General features: G+C 48.3%; 1 long non-coding RNA gene across 1 annotated transcript in view; it reads left to right on the top strand.

Moving 5' to 3' along the window:
• The first annotated feature begins 700 nt into the window (after positions 1–700).
• The window catches only part of LOC108530510 (uncharacterized), a 32,469-nt gene continuing 9,800 nt past the window's right edge, over positions 701–23,369 (top strand). The window contains exons 1-2 of the long non-coding RNA XR_001885861.1: positions 701–776; positions 17,387–17,521. This is a non-coding gene — a long non-coding RNA (uncharacterized LOC108530510). The remainder of the gene's footprint in view (positions 777–17,386; positions 17,522–23,369) is intronic.

Raw genomic sequence — 23,369 nt, forward strand, 5'->3', positions numbered from 1 at the left:
GAAAAAAAAAGGCAGGCTGGAGGCCTGGAACAGTCTGTAGTGCAGGGGGCTTACCAGGATCAGGGATGGTGTTTGTGGTTGAGGGAAGCAGAGGGTGGGGTGGGGTGGGGTGGGGTGGGGGACTCAAATGGCCTTTATAGGGCTGTTGCACACAGGGTCCAGGGTCCCTCACTCTCTTAAGAAATCCAGCCTCAAGCTAAGATGACTCCAGTTTACCATTTTAATCCACCATTGTACCGCGTCTCTGTGTGCGAGTGGGTGCTTTGCTGTTGATGGCATGAACGCGACTCCTTCTCACTGTCCTTCGAAGACAGCAGGGACAGTATGTCTTTCTCAACCAAGGCCTCACACAGGATGGGAAAAAAAAGCTACATCTCAGGATAGCCTTTTACTAGCATCCTCATACTTATTTTTACCTAGCATTCAGAACTAAGAACCTTTTTTACTTAAAGAGGGCAATTCACGTGTCAGAAAATTTTCCTTAAGAATGTATTGAAATGTACTGAGTTAAGAATGTATTGAAATGTACTGAGTTAAGAATGTATTGAAATGTACTGAGTTAAGAATGTATTGAAATAGATACTGAGTTTTTTTTTTTTTTTTTGTCTGCACTCGTTAGCAGACAAAAGCATTAGTAGTGTAAGTTTAAAAATACTGGAGTGACTGCTTTGCTGGCCATTCTTTTATAGCTCTTGTAAATGAAGAAATTAAAGCTGCAAGTTGAAACTGAGTCACTGATGGTGCCAGATGTTTCTTGAGCAAAACTGGGAAAAAGGGTGAGCATTGGAAAGACACCTCTTCCTGTTATCTTCTAAAAGCCATTTACTGGGAAAACAAAAACTGAGCTCCGTGATGCATAAATTCCAAAATGCAGTGACAAATTTCTTTCCCTTTGACCACATGTCAGAAAAGCTTGGGGTTCAGTGACTGGAGGTGATTCGTGGCCTTTCCTAGACTTGGGTGAATGTGTTGGGAAATGTGGGTGGTCTTGGGCCTGTGTCAACGAGGGCTTCTTTCTAGGCCGTGAGAGCCACTCACAGAGTAGCCAAGCTGGGTCCTGCGGGGAGGTCTTGGTGACATACGTGCGCCCATTGGAGGCGTCTGTGTCTGCCCTGTGGTGAGCATGCACAATTAGGCATATGTATAATTGGAAATGCATTTTTGTCATTGCTTTCATGTTTGTAGATGTACATATGTATGAATTTATGCAATAAATATGAGATAAGTAGACTGCGGAGGTCTTAAAGCAGGGGCTCCAAGGGTGCAAAGTACGTGGTTCTCTACCTATGGTGGGTGCTTCATAGTTGGTAAACAACAACAACAGTTCTGGGGGTGAGGAGTGGAGCAAAAGGTGGTGGAGTTGTCCGTATTTAGGCAGAGCCTGGCGTGTGCGGCTCCAGCAGCAGGGCCAGAACATGGAAGGCAGGCATGAGAAAGAGGGCTAGCTGTGGGGCTGGAGAGCAGAGGAAAGAGCAGCGCCTGCCCACGCATCAACACACTCCACGGCACAGATGCAAGTGCAGGGCTGTATGGAGGGCAGGTGACACGATCTCAGGTCCTAGCCCCCTTGGGGGAAAGCAGCCCGCCTCCTAGGGGTGATCTCTGCACTGAGTCCTGAAACCCAGGTCCTCAGCTTCCTCCGGACCACCCTCTATGAACTTCACTTTGCCCATCATTCAAGGCCTTGTCCACTTACCCCTCTTGCTTCTTTATGCTTGGAACAGAAGCATCCTCAAATCTGTCCAGTCGTACCTCCTTCTCCTCTTCTTTCCTCTGCTTCTATTCACAGCCAAGTTTCCTAAAAGAGTGCTTCATGTTTAGTGTCTTCATTTATTCCCCTTCCGCTCTCCTTGAAGTCTGGTCTAGTCTGCAGCCCTCATCAGCTGCTTCCCCCAACTTGGAGCCTGTCCTGACTCAGGTCACCTTGACAGACTCCTAGACGCTAAATGCCAGAGACACTCCTCAGTCTTCCCACTGCCTGGTTCTTCCTGCAGCATCTGATGCTGCTCGCAGGACTGCCTTCCTGACATCCGGCTCCTGCTGCTCTGGGATAATGCTCTCTCCTGGTGCCCTCAGCCCTACTGGGGGCTCTCTTCTCTCCCTGGCCCTTCCGTGTTGGTGTGCACCACAGGCCTGCCTCCGGCCACCTCTGCTCCATCATCGAGTCTCTGTGGCAGTGTTTCCATCCCTGGCTACACACCAGAAGGAGCACCTGGGATCACTAAAAATATACCAGTGCCAGGGCCCATTATACAGAAATACAGTAATCACGTCAGAATGTCTGGGGATGGGACCCAGATATCAGTTTTTTTTTTAAAGCTGCCCAGTTGATTTTGATGAGAGAGGGTTGAGACCCGCTGTTCTAGAGGCTTCTTCAACTCCTTACCACCTTCCAAAAGGTTTGATGCAAGCCTGATTTCTTCCCGAGCCCCACAACTGTATACCTGACTTCCTGCTTATCAGTGCTGCTTAGATAGCCACGGGCCCCGCCCCCACTGTGACAGATGCAAAGCAAGCCTGTCCTTGCCTGCACCTGCTCCTGTCCCGTGTGCCCTCACTCCGTGGATGGCATTCATCTGTTCACAGTCACCCAGACCCAACCCTGGGCTTACCCTGGACTCTTCTTTTCTCCCGCCCTATGCATCCAACTGGTCTAAGCCCTGTCACTTGTTTTCATCCTACCTTGTATTTACTTCTAAGGACTTCTAGAACTGACTCCTTCTTCATCCTCTCTCACTCCACCTGCCTCAGCCCCATCCTGTCTCACCTGAACTATTGTACGACCTGCATCTGGCCTCCTTCTCTGCAGCCTTGTTTCTTGCAGTCCTCCCCATACCTACCACAGGGACGGCTCCAACCCCCACTGATGATCACATTCTCCACTGCTGGAAACCCCCCCAGTGGCTCCCCATGGCCTTCAGGCAGCCCTGCACCTCCCGCTCTGCCCTGCTCTGGTCCAGCCCCCGGTCCCTGCCTCCTGCCCACTCCCACTCTGACCTGCTGTAGGCTCCCACATGCTCCCTGCCCTCCTGCCTAAGCTGCTCCTGTCTGGACAGCATTTCTGTTTCCTGCTCAGCCCTCAGATGCCCAAAGGGATGGCTCCCTTCCTGGAGCCTTTCTTACCTTCTCCTGCTACCCTGTACCCACCATGCCCTGGAGTTCTGTCCTGGCACCATGACCTCCCCTGGGCAGGGAAGATGTCATTTGTCTCTGAGAAGGCCTGGCCCAGACTGCATGCTGGGAAAATGCTTGCAAATGAATGAATGAATGGTGACTGGTTTGACTACAAGGGAAGGTGGGTGTGGCCAATATGTAGGACATCAAGAAGAAATTCTGAGCCAATTCTGAGCTAATCCGAGGTCATCCTACCTTCCGTCACACCAGAGAAGTTCATTTACATTCTGTTGCATAACAGTGCTGTGAGAAATGCACACATATCACTTTCGTTTCTGAATCCGTAACTTGGGGCTTAATAATATCAATTTGGCAGAAGTGCAGTGGGGTTCAGAGAAGGTCACGGCTATGAACATGCTTTGGAAATAATAAATGACTGTTCACACGTGAAGGGTGAGTACCCAGTGTCCCAGCTGGGCAGATGCTGTGTGCTGTTGATTCTGAGAATGTCCAGTGTGGAACTGGAATGCACAGCTGGGCACAGTGGTCCCATCACAGTGGGCTTTGTGGTGCCTGGCAGGTATCCAGAGAGGGATGAGCCTGCACCTGCGGCAGAGGCCTTTACACAGTGGGCGATCACTGTGGCCCGGGAGGAGAGTGTGGGGTTTATGCACAGCGCCTCACTGGCCCAAGGGCCCGCTAGGCATCAGGCCCTAACTTGGTGCCTTTGCGTGCATGTGATGAGGGCTCCGCTCCCGTGACCTGGGGTTAGCAGGCTGCAGGGCCTTAAAAATAGTGCTGGGAGGATATTTTTAGTGCACCATCCTGAGGTGTGGCTGGAGCCTGCAGCCTCCTGTGACGCATGAAAATAGTTTTGGCTCTGTTTGCAAGTGATTCAGACAGCTGGTTTTGGACTTCAGGGGTGTAAAATAAAACAAAGTGGGGAAGTTGGGTTCTAGCCATGAGGCATCCCCACCCCACAACATCTGCATAATTACTCTTAAGAAGGTTTCATTTGAGCCTTGGTTCTCTGGAGCTTAACAGATCACGGTTCCTCCTGAAGGGTTTTGGGCTGGTGGTAGGACAAAGGAGAACCCCATATTAAAGGCCAGAAACTGAGGCTGTGAGAGGATATTTAGCTTCCCCAAGTCACATAGTCAGTTTGTGACAGGACCACATTCAGATCCATGTTTAACTCCAAAGCCTCTGCTGTCTTGCCGGTTTTCAAGTCTACAAAGCACTGCAGTAAACTGTATCTGATTCGATCCTCACAGGAGGTAGTGTTTTAATTCCAGTTTTCCCAGTGAAGAAACTGAGGCTCAGAAAAACAAAGTGACTCCAAATTCCTTGAGCACCTGGCCGGGGTCAGTCCCCACGGTGGCTGAGATGGACGGCCAGTGGCCTCTGGGGAGAAGGCTATGGGCACAGACACTGGTACCTGGCTAGTTGGGAGGGAACAGGGATGCGCATCTGTCCTCCCTCACCACTGCCTCCTGGGGGACAAGGAAGATGCCCAGAGTGAGCAGGCAGGGTGGGCAATGGACTCATACACTGCCTGGGCGTCTCTGTGGCTCCTGGGAGATCCTTGCTGGCAGCAGTGAGCACTGTGACTTGAGCCCTGTGGTGGCAGCTGGCCATGTGGCCAATCAAGGCTCAGTCTTCTCAGTGATCAAAGGAATGAAAGTGTTCTGTAGCTTTGGATGATGAGTGAGGACTCGTTAATAAAGACCACCGCCCTTTGGGAATGCGTTATACTCTCTGGAATGAGCCTTGCAGGTGGGCTCAGAGAACATACCGTTTGCACACTCATAACAATGTCAAAGTATGAAAGTAAAAGTCACACGAAATTCTCTTATGCAGAGCTAGTTAATGTTTGGTGACTGTCACTCCAGACATCTGTCTTTGCACTTACAAGAGGAATAACATGTAGGTAAATAGGAAAACACTGTACAGTATATGCTATCCTTTACTTACTTTAGTCAATGGTATATCAACAGACATAAATCTATATCATTTTAACTGCATCCGATTCCATTCTATGAATGTACCTCTATTTAATCAGTAGGCTTCTGATTGCAATTTACTTTGGGTTTTGTATTTCAACCATCTTTCACGATCCTTAAAGCTTGGGCCTCAATTAAGATACACAAAAATATGCATCTTAAATTGCTTAACAGAGACTCACCTTCATTTTGCCCCTACCGTTTTATTTCTATTTAATGACAGAAAAAAGGGAGACGACGGAGACACAAAAGGAGAGCCTTGCCTGCCACCGCTCAGGCAACCTCCCCAACTGCTTTACTTTGTTAAATGCAAGAAGCTCTGTACTATTTTTGCAATTCTCAGCAATAAGTCACCTGGCTTGATGAAGCTCCAGTCTTATTTTAGGGCCGTATCTTGCCCGGATGTCACTTAGCCAAGCCATCCCAGCTAGCAGAGGGGAGAGGAGAGCTACATTCTCCTGCAAGCGAACGTCATTGTGTGGTATGTTGCCGAAGCCCAGGTTCCACTACTGGTTGCTTATGTAGCCGCCCCAGGCAGCCTGTTGGACTTTGAGCTCTACTTCCCTTGCAAGATGATGTTTTGAGAGCCAAATGCAGTCATTGGGAAAATCAATGTTTTTTAATTGCAACAGGCAATAAAACATGAAGCTGTCATTTTGTTAATTATTTTGACTACCTAGTGTGGTTCTTAATGTTTTTAAATATGGCTGTTTTTATTTTTTATTCTATTTTATTGTTTGTTTGTTTGTTTATTTTTTGAGATGGAGTTTTGCTGTTGTTGCCCAGGCTGGAGTGCAATGGTATGATCTCAGCTCACTGCAACCTCCGCCTCCTGGATTCAACGGATTCTCTTGCCTCAGCCTCCTGAGTAACTGGGATTATAGACATCGGTCACCACGTCTGGCTATTGTTTTGTATTTTGAGTAGAGACGGAGTTTAGCCATGTTGGCCAGGCTGGTCTCAAACTCCTGACCTCAGGTGATCTGCCCACCTCGGCCTCCCAAAGTGCTGGGATTACAGGCGGGAGCCACCGTGCCCGGCTGCATCTGTCTTTTTAAAGTAAAGCGTTTTCCCTGATGCCTGACAAATACCTGATCAGCCTCTAGCCATGGCCAGTCTTGAAGGAGGTGCTAGGAGTATAGCACTAATAAGACAGTTGTGGTTTCATCTTTTCCAGAGCTGGCATTCTAGTAACCAAGAGTCCTTGCACTACCCATTGTAGTATGCGTGGCGGTATTTGTGGTAGTATCTGTGATAGTACCTGTTGTTGTATCCATGATTATATCCATTGAGCAAGGAAAGTGCATGATGCTCGGTATGAATTCAGTGCTACTTTTAAGTCAATTTCTATGTTGTTAGTTACAATGGCAGCTCTGTTGTACATTTGAGAAACAAGGCATAGTTGCAAGACTTCATATTCAGTTAGTCTAGAAACAATGCTGGATTCATGAGGAAACTGTGGACCCCTAGCAATAATTTTGAGCCTTTTACCTGCTGCCCTACATTCCAGCCCAGGATTTGGGGGCCTCAGGCCTTAGACTCTGGAGGGTTATAATAAATTTCTAGATGCTTTATGGTCATTCATATAATTGGACACATTTTCCAATTCTTCTCAGGTCCTGATTCTGATTGATACTTTTAGCCCCAATCTTTGGAATTCAGCTAACTTACCAGCTCGGTAGGGAAAAGATGGCAAAGCCATCGTAGAGAAGCCCCAAGATGCCAGTTAGGAGAAAATAAAGACAGGGACTCCTCCACCCCAGGAAGAAGGCAGTAGGAGGGATTGACAACTAGGTTTTGAGGACTAAGTCCTATTGGAACCAAAGCATCTGTTTTTTCTAATTGTGTCCTTGGTGCTCTTCATGGAATTTCAGAGCACTCCTCTGAACATGATGGTCTTCTGATGTCCTTCACAGGCAACTCAAAAGAATAGCGGCAATTCTTCAAGAAAACACGTATGATTCACCACCATAAACCACAGAGGCTGAAAAGGACCTCTGAGATTTAGATTCTGGAATTTATATGTGGGAAAACTGAAGTTCTGTGCAGAGAGGAGATTTGACTTGTCCGAATTTACGAGGAACTCAGATCTCGTGACTTTCCTGCCCAGGACTTTTCTTATTGTGCTAACCTGCTTTTTCAAGATTGTCTCTAACACCAAGGATTTATCCTATTGCAGCAATTCTATTCATGAATGAATGAATTCAACAGCCATTTATTGAGTTTTCCCTGCTATGTCCTGGGAACTGTGCTGGCCACTGGAGATACAATAATGAATAGGAGAGAATCTAGGTCTCAAGGTCTTACGGCCTAGTAAGGGAAACAGACAACTAATCAGGTAATTAGCACATATTAAGGTAATGTCTCAACAGCAGTGCAGGGCCTCCTAATCCAGCTGCTGGGAAAGGAGGTAGTGGTGGAGGGTGCTGAGTGCGCTGGGCAAATGTCCTTCCCTGGTACCCTTAGCTGGTGTCTAAACCATCCTCAAGGTTGACTAGCAGTTAGGGGAGGGAGGGCAGGGAGATCCAGAAGGACGTGTGTTTGAAGACCTGGAAGCGAGAGCAAACATGGGGCATGCGTGGTCAGAGCATTCATGCAACAGAATGAGTGCTGAGGAATAAGGACGTAGCTGAGGTCAACGGGGACCAAGCTGGAAGGATTCTATGAACCAGAGCAAAGGGGCTCGGATATTACTCTGAGGTCTAAGGAGGCCACTGAGGGGCAAGAGAAACCTGGTCGGAGTTGTGGCTGAGAAGATGGCTCCGGATGCTGTGTGGAGACCCAATTAGAGGGGACTGAGAGGGGAGCCAGAAGTTCCAGTTACAACATTGTGCGGTGTCCAGGCAAGGGCAGAGGTGGCAGAGGGCTGGGGAGAAGTGGTTGCAATTCAGAGAGCCTTTGGAGAAAACTGAGTCAAAGGCCTTTTGTGAGTTACCGGAAGTCCAGGCTTATGAGAGAAGTCCCATAATTCCTTGTCCATGAAGTTTAATGTTCTTCAGTGAGTGATATTGGTTCACCTGGAAGCCTAACACAGAAAAATGGAGAAGCCGTCTCACTGCTGTGGCTCTGTTCACACCTGCGGGCTTTGTCCCATTCCCTTCAGGCCTTGGGCCCTTCAATGCCTGAACGTTTGTGTAACCAGTTCAGCTCCCTGGGCACCCATCAGGAATTCTTTATGGCAATAACTTGTAATGAGATTGCAGTGGATTGGGGGAGCTTCTCCAGGGAAATACATATCTCTCCTTTCACAGGACAATCCCTATAGAATGAGTGACTAACAGCGATCCGCCTCCAATCCTAAAAAACTGCTACGGCAGCTTCTAGGACAAATCCGAAGCTAAATCTGCGCTTCGGCACTGCATCAGATGTGGGACGCAGAGACAGGGAAGAAGGAACCTGGCAGGCAGTTCCAGCGGAACCAGCAGAAACCCACAATGTAGCAAGCTATCTACAAATCAGGGCAGAAGTTCTTCTGAGACAGGTGAACAAATTGTAAAAGACAACAACAAGTCAGAGCCAAGGTTAAGGACCCCTGAGGGAACCTGGACCCCTAAGGGAACCCGCCTGATAGGCTATTTAAGAAAGAAAGCGTTGTCTTAGAAACGGGAAATCCCTGGTGCAGCCAGAACTCAAGTAAGACAGTCCTCTGAGGGCAGAGGTCATCCTGCCGACATCTGTCTTCCTGGCATGTTGCCTGCGGAGAGACTGACCCTCAGAAGTGTCTAATGGGATAAGGCAGCTTAGGCTAAGAACAGAGGCTGTGGGTAGCCAGCAAGAAGTCGGGAAGCTCACTGCTACAGAACACAAGGGAATCAATTCTGCCCCAGGCACACGGGGGCGCGAATGCAGATGAACGAATAACAAACCGATTGATCGTAAATACTCCACTTCTGGGCTTGGACCTGTGGAAGCTGTGGAAGAGCTCCTGGAGGAGTGGGCACAGGTGTGTGTTCTGACAGGGCCAGGCATGCTGGACAGAGCCGCTGGTGCTGAAGGAATTCATCCGTGATCTCCTGGAAACTCTTCCAAGCTTCTGGAGGGCTGCAGTTCGGGCCAACCCATCCAAGATGACCTGAGAGAAATCCCAAGGCTCCTGCATTCCTGGATCCTATAAGGAAGATGCCCTACAATGGGCCCCTCTGGGCATCCCTCAGCATTCCAGCAGGACACCTGGGAACGGGTACTACATACCTCCCTGGAAGGAGCTCCATCGTGTCTGACTGTGGCTGTGGGCGAGGGAGCAAGAGGCAGCGGGGTATGCGTGTGTGTGTGTGTACAAGCATCCGCAGGGTTTAGACTGCGATGAATAAATATACCAAAAGTAAGGATTCTATGTCTATTAAAAGTTTTATTTAAATTTCCTTCCTTGAGGTCTTTCGTTGAAAAAGGTGGTCATCATTTAATGGAGTTTGGCAGCACCCTTTCCCAACAACAAAAGAAATTAATCAGCTGAAGGTTTGGGGAGCAGATCTTCGTCCCTATTAGGAGTGTGGGAAAATAGAAAATTTTGCTCTGAGTGGGAGCCCAAAGGCCAGAATCTCCCAGTTTGGAGTTTATTGCAGAGGACTTTTTGCTTCTTTCTGGCTTCTCAGCTGCATTCTGAGTAGAAGAGGGGATGAGACAATGTCCTTCAGATAAAGCAGATGTCACTGCGGAGGGGAAAAATGTGAGCACATAGAAATTACTCAAGAAATAAGCACAAATGGAGGGAATGGAGTCAAGGAAGGAGGGAGGGAGTCCATATCATATTTGAAAGACATCTAATCTTGGTTGGAAGGGCACAGGTGGGTGGAAAGAATTCAAGGAAGCCTCATTTATTCATTATTAATTAATCCTTTAAAAAACTCCATTTAATAGACTTTGGCGTCTGCCATGTGGCAGGTACTGAGCTGGGAGCTGGTCATATAGCTAGAGACAACACTTGTATGGCCCTTGCCCTCATGGAACTTATAGTCTAGTGGGGAGGAGAGGCTGCCACTGATTAAGACCGCAAGTGCTGTGAAGAAAAAGAACAAGCCGAAGCAAGCATAACAGGGGAGGCCCACTTTGGACTAAGGAAGGTGACATTTAAGCGGAAGACTGAAAAACGAGCAGGATGTCGTCCTGTGAAGAGCTTGGGGAGAGGCACGCCAGGTCGAGGGAGCTGCACCTGCAAGGGCCGAAGGCAGCAAAGAACTTGTCTCTGGGAGAAATGGAAAGGAGAGGACAGTGTCTAGAGGGTGGAAGGCAGAGACAGGAGAGGAAAGAGTAGACATGGGAGGGGCCAGATTCTGTAGGGCCTTATAGGCCTCAGAACACAGAGAGGAGCTCGAGTTTCATTTTGAGGGCAATGGGAAGTTGCTGATGGGTTTGAATCGGGGCTTAGGTTTTTTTTTTTTTTTTTTTTGAGACGGAGTCTGGCTCTGTTTCCCCGGCTGGGGGGGGGGGGGGCGATTTCGGCCCCCTGCAAACTCTGCCTCCCGGGTTTGCGCCATTCTCCTGCCTCAGCCTCCTGAGTAGCTGGGACCACAGGCGCCCGCCACCACTCCTGGCTAATTTTTTGTATTTTTGGTAGAGACGGGATTTCACTATGTTAGCCAGGATGGGGGCTTAGGTTTTTAAGCAGTCTGGCTGCTCTGTGAGGTATTGACTGGAAGAGGCAAGGGTGGAGGGAGTGAGAACAAAGCGACAGTTGCAGCAGCTCAGGGTGGAGAGGGTGGGGGAAGTGGGGCTGCAGGCAAGGGCCCTCAAGAGGTGTTCTAACAGAATGGACAGGACTCGGGCTGCTAGATATGGGGATTAGGGGGAGAGAAATATCAAAAGTGACTCCTACATTTCAAATTTGGAAAAACTATTTATTTGTTTACATCATGAAGAGAAGTGTCTTGACCTAAACTTTGGGGAAAAGGAGGAATAAGAGAATTTCACCACGAATGAAGTGAGTAATGCTCACCCTATCAACCTCTGCCACAGATAAGAAAAGGTTAAATGAGACCCGAGGTTTCCCCGCTTACTGGAGTTTGCTGGGATTATTGCGCTGCCTTTCTGTTTACCGGACTGATAAAGAAAATAAAATTGAGCAATTGCTTCTGCCTCAGGAAAAGAAATCATGTACTGAGTGAATAACGATTGAATAAGAAATGAGATGGGTTGTTATTTTAAACTAGGATTTCCTGCCTACCAGAAATTGTGGGGAGAAGATCATGGCATGATCAAATTTGAGAGTAATGGAAGAAGATACGATTAGCTAGGCGAAGAACATAAATTTCCACAGTGGGCAAACAAACCAGAAAAAATCATAACAGGGAGGAAAATGGAAAGATGATCTCAGATATAAAAGCATATGGGGTATTTGAATGAGTTAAGTGGAAGGGCCTGGCATCAGTCAGCAGAGCCTGGGCTCCAAAAGGGTTCAGTGGCCCAACCAGGAGTTCAGGTGGCAAAAGGGAAAGGGGATGATGACAGGCCGTTGTCTCAGGGTGAAAGGCAGGGGGTGGAAGGACAATGGGTATATGAGTCAAAGGCACCAAGGTCACCGCCTATCCACAGCTGGCCCTACTGCCTCCATCTGCACCAGGGTGGGCAGGACTGAGACCCTTTGGTCACTGGAGTCCCAAAAGGAGCTGAAGGGCTCCCATGCTTTCTGCACCCCTCTCCCCACCCTCACCCTTTTCTCCCCTCCTACCCTGCATTGGATCGCCCAACCAGGGAACTCTCCTCACAGGCTGGGCTTCTCTCTCCTCTTTGGCTAGAAGGCCTCCCTCCTCTGACATCATCGTCATCATCATCGTCATCATCAACAACACTGATGAGCTGGGACTCAGTCAGATGTCGGGATGCACGGCCGCGTGAACACCAGGGTGACAGCAGCCACACACAGCCCTCCAGTGCAACTATGTAAAAAGGCTCAGCCAGCAATTGATTGCCATCCACGAATCAGGGAGTGAAGATGGACTGACCCGCAGAAGTGTCAATGGGATAAGGCAGCTTAGGCCGAGGGCAGCGGCTGTGGGTAACCAGCAAGAAAGGAAGCTCATTCCTACAAAACACAAGGGAATCAATTCTGCCCACCCGAGTGAGCTTGGAAGTGGATTGTTCCCCAGTGGAGCCTCCGGAAGAACATGCCGCCTGGCCAATGCCTTGACCACAGCCCTGTGAAACCCCGAGCTGAGGACACAGCCAAGCTGTGCCTGGACGCCTGACTCACGGCAACTGTGAGATAATGAGTATGTATTGTTGTGTTGGCAGTAATGTGTAACACAGCAATAGATACTTAATATAGCTGCATAGATGTTGAGAAAATTAAGTGAGATTCTTCTCATGAAACCCCTGGCACGGGAGGCACATACCAGGGCCTTAGTAATTTTGGCTATTGTTAGAATCACCATCACACTTTGTGTGGCACAAGCCACCGGGAGGGGAACGTTTGTGAACCATTTGTTGGGGAAAGTCTCACAAGGAAGCAGAACCCAAGGAGAGTTGTAAAGAAGAGCCAGGCTTGGAGAGTCCGCAAGCGGGTGGGGTGGGAGCGGGAGGAGTGGCGTGGCAGCGAGATACTGGAGGTAGAATTTATACGGCAGTGTCTGATTGAGTCCTTCCTTCATTCATACGTTTAAGGCAGTTCCCAGGGGCTGTAGAAACAAAGATCAATAAGCAGATTTTCTGTACTTAGGAAGCTCGCTGGTGTGTGGAGAAGGTACACAGACAGCATGATACACGTGTCACACGTGGCGAGAATGTGCTCGAGGGCTTGAGACTGTGGAAAAGGAAGTGATCTCTACATTCCCATACAATAAGTCCGGGTTGAATGGAAGATCTGTACAAGGGACAGGTGGGAGGCAGTTGAAGAGGTAGGGAAAGGTCACCTGGACCCCCACTGGCCTATAGCATATCTTTGCGTGACTTAGAAAATGGGGCCTCCTCTGAGTGGACCGATTAGAAAAAGTCATGCCTTTGGGTAGATGTGGCCAGACTGTGGCACTAGAGTTGCCAGGTAGAAGGTGGCTTTCTGCAAAATAGGGAAAGGTACCTCTTACTGCGGAGGGAGAGATCTCGTGCCAGGCCATGGAATAGGGTTCGGTAAAAGGAGCGTGGGGCTGGGCACGGTGGCTGTCGCCTGTAATCCCAGCACTTTGGGAGGCTGAGGCAGGCAGATCATGAGGTCAAGAGATCGAGACCATCCTGGCCAACAGGGTGAAACCCAGTCTCTACTAAAAATACAAAAAATTAGCTGGGCGTGGTAATGGGCGTCTATAGTCCCAGCTACTCAGGAGGCTGAGACAGGAGAATCCCTTGAACCTGGGAGGTGGAGGTGGCAGTGAGCAGAGATCACGCCACTGCACCCAGCCTGGAGACAGAGCAAGACTTAGTCTAAAAAAAAAAAAAAAAAAAGGAGCATGGACTGGATTTCAGTTCCTACTTGCTCCATTCAGCATTCAGCCAGACGCCCTCACGAATGGCACCCGCTGCACACCTGTGTGCCTCCCGGGCCAGGAGGAAAAAGGATCTGGCTCCAGGGGTCTGCCCCTGCAATTCCTCATCAAAACCCAGCAGGAACTGCCCATCCATCCCCTGCTCACAAGCAGTCCTTCAGAGGCACCTGACGGTTCCATGTGTTACTCCAGCCAGGTTCCAGGTCTACAAATGAAGAGGTGGGGCCTGGTGCCCTTTAGGGTCCTTTCTGTTCCTACGGTCTGGCCTTCTGAGTCTGCATGCTCTGGGCAGGTGTGAATCATGTGTGGGTGCCCTCCATAGGGTCCACACCAGTGGAAACTCAAAGAGCTTTTACTGACTCAGGTGAAAAAATCCAGGATGATCTGGCCCTGTGCACCACTGGTGGTGGAAAGGATGAAAGTTCTGTGGGGTAGTGAGAGGACTGGTGGACATCATTTTTTAAAGTCTAAAATGTGGCCAAGTGCAGTGGCTCACACCTGTAATCCCAGCACTTCAGGAGGCCAAGGCAGGCGGATTACCTGAGGTCAGGAGTTTGAGACCAGCCCGGCCAACAACGGGAAACCCCGTCTCTACTAAAAATACAAAAATTAGCCAGGCCTGGTGGTAGATGCCTGTAATCCCTGCTACTCGGGAGGTTGAGGTATGAGAATCGCTTGAATCCAGGAGGCGGAGGTTGTGGTGAGCCGAGACGATGCCACTGCACTCCAGCCTGGATGACAGAATGAGACTCTGTCTCAAAAAATAAAATAATGTCTACAGTGTGAGAATCAGCAGCATTCACTTTGAGGAAGCATCACAGGAATCTGCGGTGGCCTGATTGGTTATTCCACAGTCACAGAGCCCAGGAGAAAGAAGAGCTTGATGGGGACAGACTCCATGCCCACTTATGAAACACTGGCTGCTTTTAACATCTACAAGCTCTCAGGCTAGTTTGGAGGGGGATGGTCTCCCGGCCCCTACCTCCAGCTCTTAACCCCCATGCAACCCACTTTCAGAGCCGTCTACAGGCAAACTGCAAATGTGAGAGGCTGATAAACATGTTTCTAGGTCTTGCCTCCCAGGGTGCTTTTCTATAATCAAAGCCTCAAGCTCCCAGAAGGAAATTCTGCCTGGGGTAAAGAGTTGTTAGAGGAAGGCATGCAATCAGAGACTGGGTTCACTGTAATAATCCAGAGAGGAATAACTAGCCTTAATTATTTATATTAACCTTGACAACCCAGAGACACCCTTGCAATGACAGCACTGCAAAGAATTCATTTGTTTAACAAATGTTTGCCATGCAGTCTCTCCTACAGGCTGCTGTGCCGGGCAGCAGCAAATACCAAGTTGGAAAAGGCCAGGTCCCTGCCCTCCAACTTATAGCCCAGTGGAGACATGGGTCTCAATAGTTGTAAAGCAAAGCAAAGTTAGGTGAGTGAGATGAGAGAGAAAAAACAAAGAAGTCTGAGGCACCACGTGAGTGACTAAGAAGGCTTCATGGAAAGATGGCATTTGTGATAGGTCTTGAGAAGTCAGTAGCATTTCTGCAGGCTTGGGAGAGAGAGGAGGCCATTCTAAGGCAAGGAGACAGCCTAGGCAAACACAATCCATCAGGGAAGCTTAAGGTGTGTGGAGGGCGCAGTGGCAGGCTGGCTGCATGGTGGGTATAAGATGCCCAGTGGAGAGAATTGTCAGATAAGGCATAGCTAGAAAGACATTTGCAGCTGGTGCAGAGAAGGATAATATCAGCTGAAGGAGATCAGTAGATAATGGGGAGCCACTAACGGTTTTAGAGAAGGGGACGTGCTCAGAGCTGGGTCTTTGGAAGAGTGATCAGGCTAGCGTATGGAGCCAGAGCAAACAGCTCGGCAGGACATACTGAGGGCCCGGACTGATAGGACAGCAGAGCGGTTGGACAGAGTTGTAATCTGCACAAACATGTTTTCGAAGTTGTGAATCCAAGCTGGCAGAAAACAAAGACAGGATTATTTGGCAAACAAGAAGTCCTCAGTCTGCTTCGTGATAGGCCTCTGTTTTCATTCACCGATGTGTTGGGTACCAGTAGCATCAGCACCAGACCTGGACTAAGGGATTCTGGGATTGACTCAAATAGTGGAAAGACCAGAAGGGAGTCATGAAGAAACGCTAAGCGCTGAAGCCAGAAGGTGGAGGCTGGAGTCCAGGCCAGTCGCTGTGCAGCGCATCTTTCTCCCTGCTGGGTCCAGCAGTGCCTCCTGCATGCATTCCCGTAAGCATCAGGGGATTGGAGCTTCAGGATCCACATGGAGGTCAAGCTTTGCCAGCCTCAATTAGGGCACAGGCCACTGGTCCTCTGTCTTCAGTAAAACTAAAGTCATCTCCACCCAGGACAGATTGCATTTCCTCTCAGGACGTCAGCGTGTCTCATTGTAAAATGGAACTACGCAAGGCCCCTTCCACCTCTTACACATCATGATTCTGTGAAAGGGAGGGATAACACAGAGGCCTGTAGAAACTGTGCTTAAAAGCCAACGTAAGTTAGCTGGGACACTTGTTCAAAACCGTGAAAACAGAGATCGCTTGCAGTCAAGGATACATGGAAGTATGAGACAGAAAATGGTTAAAAGCCAGAGGACTGGAGGTGGTTTCCTCCAGTGGGATGTAGAGCACTGAGAAGGGTACAAACCAGAAAGATGGGAGCATGCCCTGCCAGGACAGGGGGCCTGGGAATCCATGGAGTGGGAGCTGGTCCAGCATGTAGGTGGTTGGGGGAGGGCTGGGGCGGCAGGGAGGGGATGCAGGAGGGACATGCCTGAGAAGTCAGCTGAAGGCCTGGGCTCCTATGGCGCTGGCCCTTCCGGGTTTGCAGGTGGACTTGTGGGTGTTTCAGCACATGTTTCTGAGATGAGACTGGGCTGATTTCAAGGAGATGGGTAGGAGGAAGAAATGCACAGCCAGGTTTTGCCGAGGAAAAAAAGAGTTGTCCATAGTGGGGGCTCTCTGCTCAGATTACAGAGAAGGAGCCTCGGGAATGGGAGGATAAGGGCTGACCTCACAGGGACAGAGCCTCTTTCGGGCTGCCCTGAGGCCTATAAACCCCAGCCAGCAATGGAGAGCAGAAGGCTCTTCTTTCATTGGTACCAGTTTTTCTGGCAAGCTCAATTTAAAGATTCAGCTCAGTTGCAATCAGTGGAGTAAGCCAATCAGAAAACCACTTGCTCCTCTTGGTGCAATGAGGACCATCAGCAACCCCAAAGGCGTCAGAATGTTGGCAGGCCTTCATCGGGGAACAGGGTCTCTGTTGCTCTGTCCTCAGCCTGAACTAAGGTAGCCTCCACCTAGAAGAGCGCCTTCCCACTGCACCCATCCCCCTCGGTGCTCTTGGCAAGGCAACAGCTTTCCGAGCTGTCACTGAAAGACGCTGGGCCGAAGTGAGAAGGCCTGGGTTCTAGTCCTGTGTCTGCTACTACCTGCTGGATGGCCGTGGGCAAGTCACTTCTCCTGACGTTGCCGTTTTCTCATCCTCAAAAGGGAAGGGGAGCAGGGAATAAACCCTGCTGTACCTACTTTACAGGGTGATTTTGAAGCTCAAATAAGATAATGGATGTGAAAGCTGTTTTTGTACATTATAGGACATTGAGCAGATGCTCCTCTCTCAGGGCAATGGTGATGATGGCAATGATGGTAATGGTGGCTGAGTTACTTTTTATGTGCAGCTCCTATAAATATCACACTAAGAGATGAATTCCTGGTTTTGACGGCCTAATAGTAGCCACTTCCTTCATCCCTGGGTTCTCACCCTGGCTCTGAGGGATTCATGTGGAGCTTTGTGAGAGAGTTGGAATGGAAAGTCTCAGCGCATCCTTTTCCCTCTGCAGAGTCCAGCAGTCCCTCTGACATGTCCTCCTCTAAGCATCAGGGAATTAGAGCATCGGTACCCACATCAAGGTCAAGCTCTCTCTGGTTTCACCTGGAAGAAGGGAGCAGCTGGTGACCTTCAAAGTCTTTCCAAGGTAACAGGTGCTAACACCTAGAAAATTCTTTTAACACCCCAGCTACCTATGTACTCTTATTCAAGTCAGAAATCAAGGACTCAGAGAGAGGGCTGGGTAGGTCACACCTCTGTCTTGTAGGAGAGTATGACTTTGTGTGTGTGTGCGTGTGTGTGTGTGTGTTTACACGTATGGTGGGTAAACTTCCATAAATTGCAATTCTGGTTCTGAAAGTCTATATTCTGCCTTCCACTTGCCTCTATCCATAGAATATCCAATAGTCAAAAGGTTATTCTAACGGTTACTACTCAAAATAATGTCCATTTATGCCTATGTTAGATAGAAAACTATTTCGCAGAAAAGGAAACTGAGGCAATGATAAGTAAGTTGATAATGGTTACTGAGAGATACTCTGGGTATCAGGGATCATAATCTCTAATCACCAACTTCTCAGACCTTTTCTGAACACACAGAGGGTCCAGTGCCCTTGTTTGAAGTGAACTTGCAGCCTGGTCCTAGGTGCAGACGGCTGCTGTTTGCTGTGGGGCAATGGAGCAGGAGGAAGGGAGCGAGGTGGGCTCCTTAGCTGGTCTTAGAATATTAGAATCTTAGGGCCGGAGGTATCACTGGGTTTCAAGGGACCTCAGATGTGCTTACCACCAGAAACCTTTCAAAGGCCATCCTTCATGCTGGCCCACATTTAGAACAATTTTGTATGAAGAAAACTAAATATGTTAAAAATTTCTTTTCCTGTGATTCATTAAAGAAATATATGGCTGCTGCTAGGGGTTTCTAACGAACACGAGAGTCCCAATTTATGGCATCTACACAATGCTAGTCAAAAGCAATGGAGTTGGGTTCTTGAGTCAACTCAGCCCCTTCATTGTGAAATGTACGTTTCCATCAGGCTATTTGGAATCACAGAAACCATTGCTATCTTTGAGGATTTCTGGTAGACTAGGGCCCAAAAGTTAGCGCTTCTGGACTAGACTGACTACGAGCATTTTACAGATGAGGAAAGAGGAGCCCAGAGGGAGAAGCAGCTTGTCCAAAGCCACACAGAGCATCAGTAGCAGGTCTGGGACTAGAAGCAGGTCTCCCATTCTCTTCCCTGGGTCCTTTCTTCAGCACTTGGACATCCTGTTAGTTCTTAAGCTGGGAAGCAGGAGAAGCACATAGGACCTTTTCACAGAGCCTCGGCTGTCTGGACCTGCTGATGCTTTTACAGATCCAGACCTAAGCTTATCGCTCCTGCCATAGCATCCAAGTTCTGCCAAGTATGGTAACACCCAGCTCACAAATGACTGAGACTCTGTCTTCGAGGTGACTCATGCTGGCAGCAGAATGAGCCCTGGCCAAAGGCACAGTGACATCCTAAAGCCCGCCCTCCCTGTCTCTCTCCATCTCATGGTTAGCCAGAAAAGGCAAAAGCCAGTCCTTTTGTGAAATCAAACAGGCAAGTGTCCCTCAGGGCCCTCTTGGTGCTGGCTAGAGTTGCTGGGACTCACGGGATAGAAGAGAACCTACAAGAGCTTGTCACCGAGAAAACATAGAACACTGGTAACGCAGGTGCAATGGGGCATTTGCTGCGCAAGGCGAATTTTATCTCACTGTTAAATGATGGCACTGCGAGATCTTTGATCTTTCTTCTTCCTCAGGGAAGTAGGTGATGGAAATGTCATTTCTTTGTCATTGGAGGTTAAACTGCCTCTGGCTAAGCCCTAGGGTAACCCTGCTACTGTGCGGTAGGACACTCACACCTCTGGTGTCTCATCATTAGGTCTTAATTCTGGCATTATGCATGCCCATGCTCCTTCTTACTGCAGAGATTTGAGAAAAACAGAAGCTTTAAAAAATCATGTAAGTTTACATTTGGGGCTCCCCAAGTCAACCTTCCAGGTAAATTCTGCTTTGTTAGTGACACACTGTGCAGACAGCAGGCCTCATCCATTCCTTCAGTAAACATTGAGTGGTGCTGCTAGTCCAGGCTTCATGTGAGGACCCGGGAATGAATGAGGGGGTGAGTGAGTGGTGAGTGAATGAATGAGCGAGTACCACCCTCTGTCTTGGGGGCACCTCCACACCACCCTTTTCATTTCCAATTACACCTGAAATTCTTTGTCCAATGTCTTTTTCCCATTAGAACATAAGCCCATGAGTGCAAGGACTATTTCTGTCTCATTGATCATTCTGAGCCCAGCCCCAGGCGCAGACCATATTTGTTAAATGAAGGATGGTTGGTTGGATGACAGGACGGATTGGTGATTAAATGATCATATAAATGAATAGGTGAGAGATAGTGGGTTTCACCAAATATTTTTCATGTCCTTATTTATTCATTTTCATGTATTTTCATTCTCCTCTATTCATTTTGTTATAGCTTGCTTTGTTTCAGAAAGGGTTTGAGGCAACTTCACCAGAAGTGAGAGTTTTAATTTTGGGTTCCAAAGAAAACATTTCAGAATGTGTCGCCAAATCTTAGCTCATCATAATTCGGAATTGGACAACATTCCTGAGCACGTGCCCCAGGCAAGGTGGGCCATGGAGGGACCATAATGCATGACCATGCCCTCCAGCTGCTTTGGGTGTAGCAGAGTGTTGCGGGAAGTCAGGAACCCCAAACGGAGGGATCGGCTGAAGCTGTGGCAGAAGAACATGAATTGTGAAGATTTCATGGACATTTATTAGTTCCCCATATTAATACTTTTATCATTTCTTACACCTGTCTTTACTACAATCTCTGAACATAAATTGTGAAGATTTCATGGACACTTGTCACTTCCCCAATCAATACCCCTGTGTTTTCCTATTCTTTACTTTAATCTCTTAATCCTGTCATCTTCTTCGTAAGCTGAGGAGGATGAATGTCGCCTCAGGACCCTGTGATCGTATCAACTGCACAAATTGTTTGTAGAGCATGTGTGTTTGAACAAATGAAATCTGGGCATCTTAAAAAAAGAACAGGATAACAGCGATGTTCAGGGAACAAGAGAAGTAACTTTGAACTGGCCACTGGTGAGCTGGACGGAACAGAGCTATATGCCTCCTCTTTCATAAGCAAATAGGAGAAAATACTGCTGAATTCTTTTTCTCAGCGAGGAACATCCCTGAGAAAGAGAATGCACCCTGAAGGTAGGCCTATAGACAGCCCCTTTTTAAGGCGTTGTGTCTTTATGGTCGAAGCCAATGGGATGAAATAAGCCCCGGTCTCCTATAGTGCTCCCAGGCTTACTATAATTAGGTGGGGAAATACCCACCTAATAAATTGTGGTCAGACAGGTTACCTGCTCTCAAACACTGTTTCCTGATAAGATGTTATCAATGACAATGCGTGCCCGAAACTTCATTAGCAATTTTAATTTCTCCTCATCCAGTGGTCCTGTGATCTCGCCCTGCCTCCATTTGCTTTGTGATATTTTATTACCTTGTGAAGTATGTGATCTCTGTGACCCACACCCTATTCGTGCACTCCCTCCCCTTTTGAAAATCGCTAACAAAAACTTGCTGGTTTTATGGCTCGGGGAACAGCACGGATCCTGCCGACATGTGATGTCTCCCCCGGACACCCAGCTTTAAATTTCTCTCTCTGGTGCTCTTTCCCTTTATTTCTTAACCCAGCCGAGACACTTGGGAAATAGAAAAGAACCCATGTTAAAGATCGGGAGCGGGTTCTCCTGATAGCGGAGGAACAGCCACACACCCAGGGGACAGCAGTTCGTGGGGAATGAAGGGATTCAGCCAGGAACACCTATTCAGCCAGGAACACCTATTTAGCCAGGAACACCTATTGCAGTGGAAGCAAAGAGGAAGAACATCTCATCTGACCAGGTCTTATTTTTTGCTTATTCCCCGTTGTGCTGGTCATTCAGCAAGCACTGGATATTTTTCCATGAGATTTTATTGACATAGGGGAAATTAGGTGCCACTAAGACAAAGATTTATTTTCTTGGTGTCTATGCAAACTACCTACTTCAGTTGCCCATTGTGCTAGATGTCAGTAGGGCAGAAATGAACATATTTCGGGAATTATTTTGACTCTTTTATATTGGAAACCATAGTAAGCACCAATAACATGTCAGGCTATGGGCTAGGTGCTGGAGTGGTGTTGTAAAGACCTCAGTCTAGGGTAGACAAAGAGATGATCATAACACAGTGTGGTAAGAGTAGTGACTGAGGTCAATGCCTGAGGTGCTGTGGGAGGAAAGAAGAGTATGCTTAACCTGGAGTGAGGCTTCAAGGAAGCTTCTTTAAAAACAAGTGGGACTGGCTGGGCATGGTGGCTCACGCCTGTAATCCCAGCACTTTGGGAGGCCGAGGCGGGTGGATCATGAGGTCAAGAGATTGAGACCATCCTGGCCAACATGGCGAAACCCAGTCTCTACTAAAAACCCAAAAATTAGCTGGGCATGGTGGCTCATGCCTGTAGTCCCAGCTACTCAGGAGGATGAGGCAGGAGAATCACTTGAACCCGCAAGGCGGAGGCTGCAGTGAGCCAAGATCACACCACTTCAGCCTGGCGACAGAGCAAGACTCTGTCTCAACAAACAAACCAACAACAACAAAAAAAACAGTGGGACTTAGTCGAGAGAAGAAAGCGGAAAGCGGTGGGAAGGATGTTCCAGATATAGAGAGCCCTCTAGAACCTTCTAGAAACCAGGCCTCAGGGACATGAGAGGGCTCAGCATGTTTGGAAAACCATGAGTCATTCTGTTTGGCTTTGGCACAGAGTGTGCGGGATTATGGAGAAATTGAGATGAAAAGCCAGAGAGGTAGGCATGTACTAGATCATGAATGACTTTATGAGTTGTACAAAGAAGTTCAGGTTTTATTTCAAATGCAACAGGGAAGCAGACACTACAGGATTTTTAAGCAGGAGAATCAAATATGCATTCTAGAGAGATCTCTCTGGGCATGATGCAAAGAGTGGCTGAAGAAGGGGAACACTGGTGGCAGGGAGATGAGTTAGGAGACTGTGACTGCAGCGGGAAGATGTCAGACCTGGATTATGACAGTGGGAATGGAGAGGATGAATGGACGCAATCGGATTGCAGAAATATCTGTGAAAACCATAGAAACTACTCAAGAAGGAAGCCAGCCATAGGCCTTCCGGTTTTTCATTGAAACGGCTCTTTCCCAGTATCTGCATTTCATCAACCTTTGCTGCTAGAATCTAATTTATTTCACAGGGTTTGAGAACTCTCTCATAGATGCAAGAAAAAAATCAACCCCTAAGGATGACTTCAAACAAATCAAAGCTTTTTCCTTTAAGTGCATCCATCAAAAGCGGAACCTTTTCACCTCAGGCTTTTAGCAGGAAGATTTTTCTCTGAGTTTTCCTAATGAGCAGGGGTAAGGTGATGGCAATTTTGCAGCTCAGATCTACTTGAAATTGCTCCTTCAAAGAGCCAGGGATCCTGGTCACTGGCCTAAAACTACATGACAGTGGTTCTCAAGTCTGCTGTACCTGGGTCACCTGAAGGGCTTTTAATACCCTCAGTGGGCAGGCCACAGCCCTGGTCAAGCACTTCAGAGAGTGCCTCTGGGGACTGAACCCAGGCATCAGTGTTTGTTAAAACTTCCAGGTGGGGTGGGCACGGTGGCTCATGTTTGTAATCCCAGCACTTTCGGAGGCTGAGGTGGGCAGATCACCTGAGGTCAGGAGTTTGAGACCAGCCTGGCCAACATGGCAAAACCCCGTCTCTACGAAAAATACAAAAATTAGCTGGGCGTGGTGGCGCATCCAGTTACTTGGGAGGCTGAGGCAGAAGAATTGCTTGAACCCAGGAGGTGGAGGTTGCAGTGAGCTGAGATTGCGCCACTGCACTCCAGCCTGGGCGACAGAGTGGTACTCCATCTCAAAAAAAAAAAC

Source organism: Rhinopithecus bieti, unplaced genomic scaffold (genome assembly GCF_001698545.2).
Source record: "Rhinopithecus bieti isolate Rb0 unplaced genomic scaffold, ASM169854v2 scaffold_5626, whole genome shotgun sequence".
Classification (NCBI taxonomy): Eukaryota; Metazoa; Chordata; class Mammalia; order Primates; family Cercopithecidae; genus Rhinopithecus; species Rhinopithecus bieti.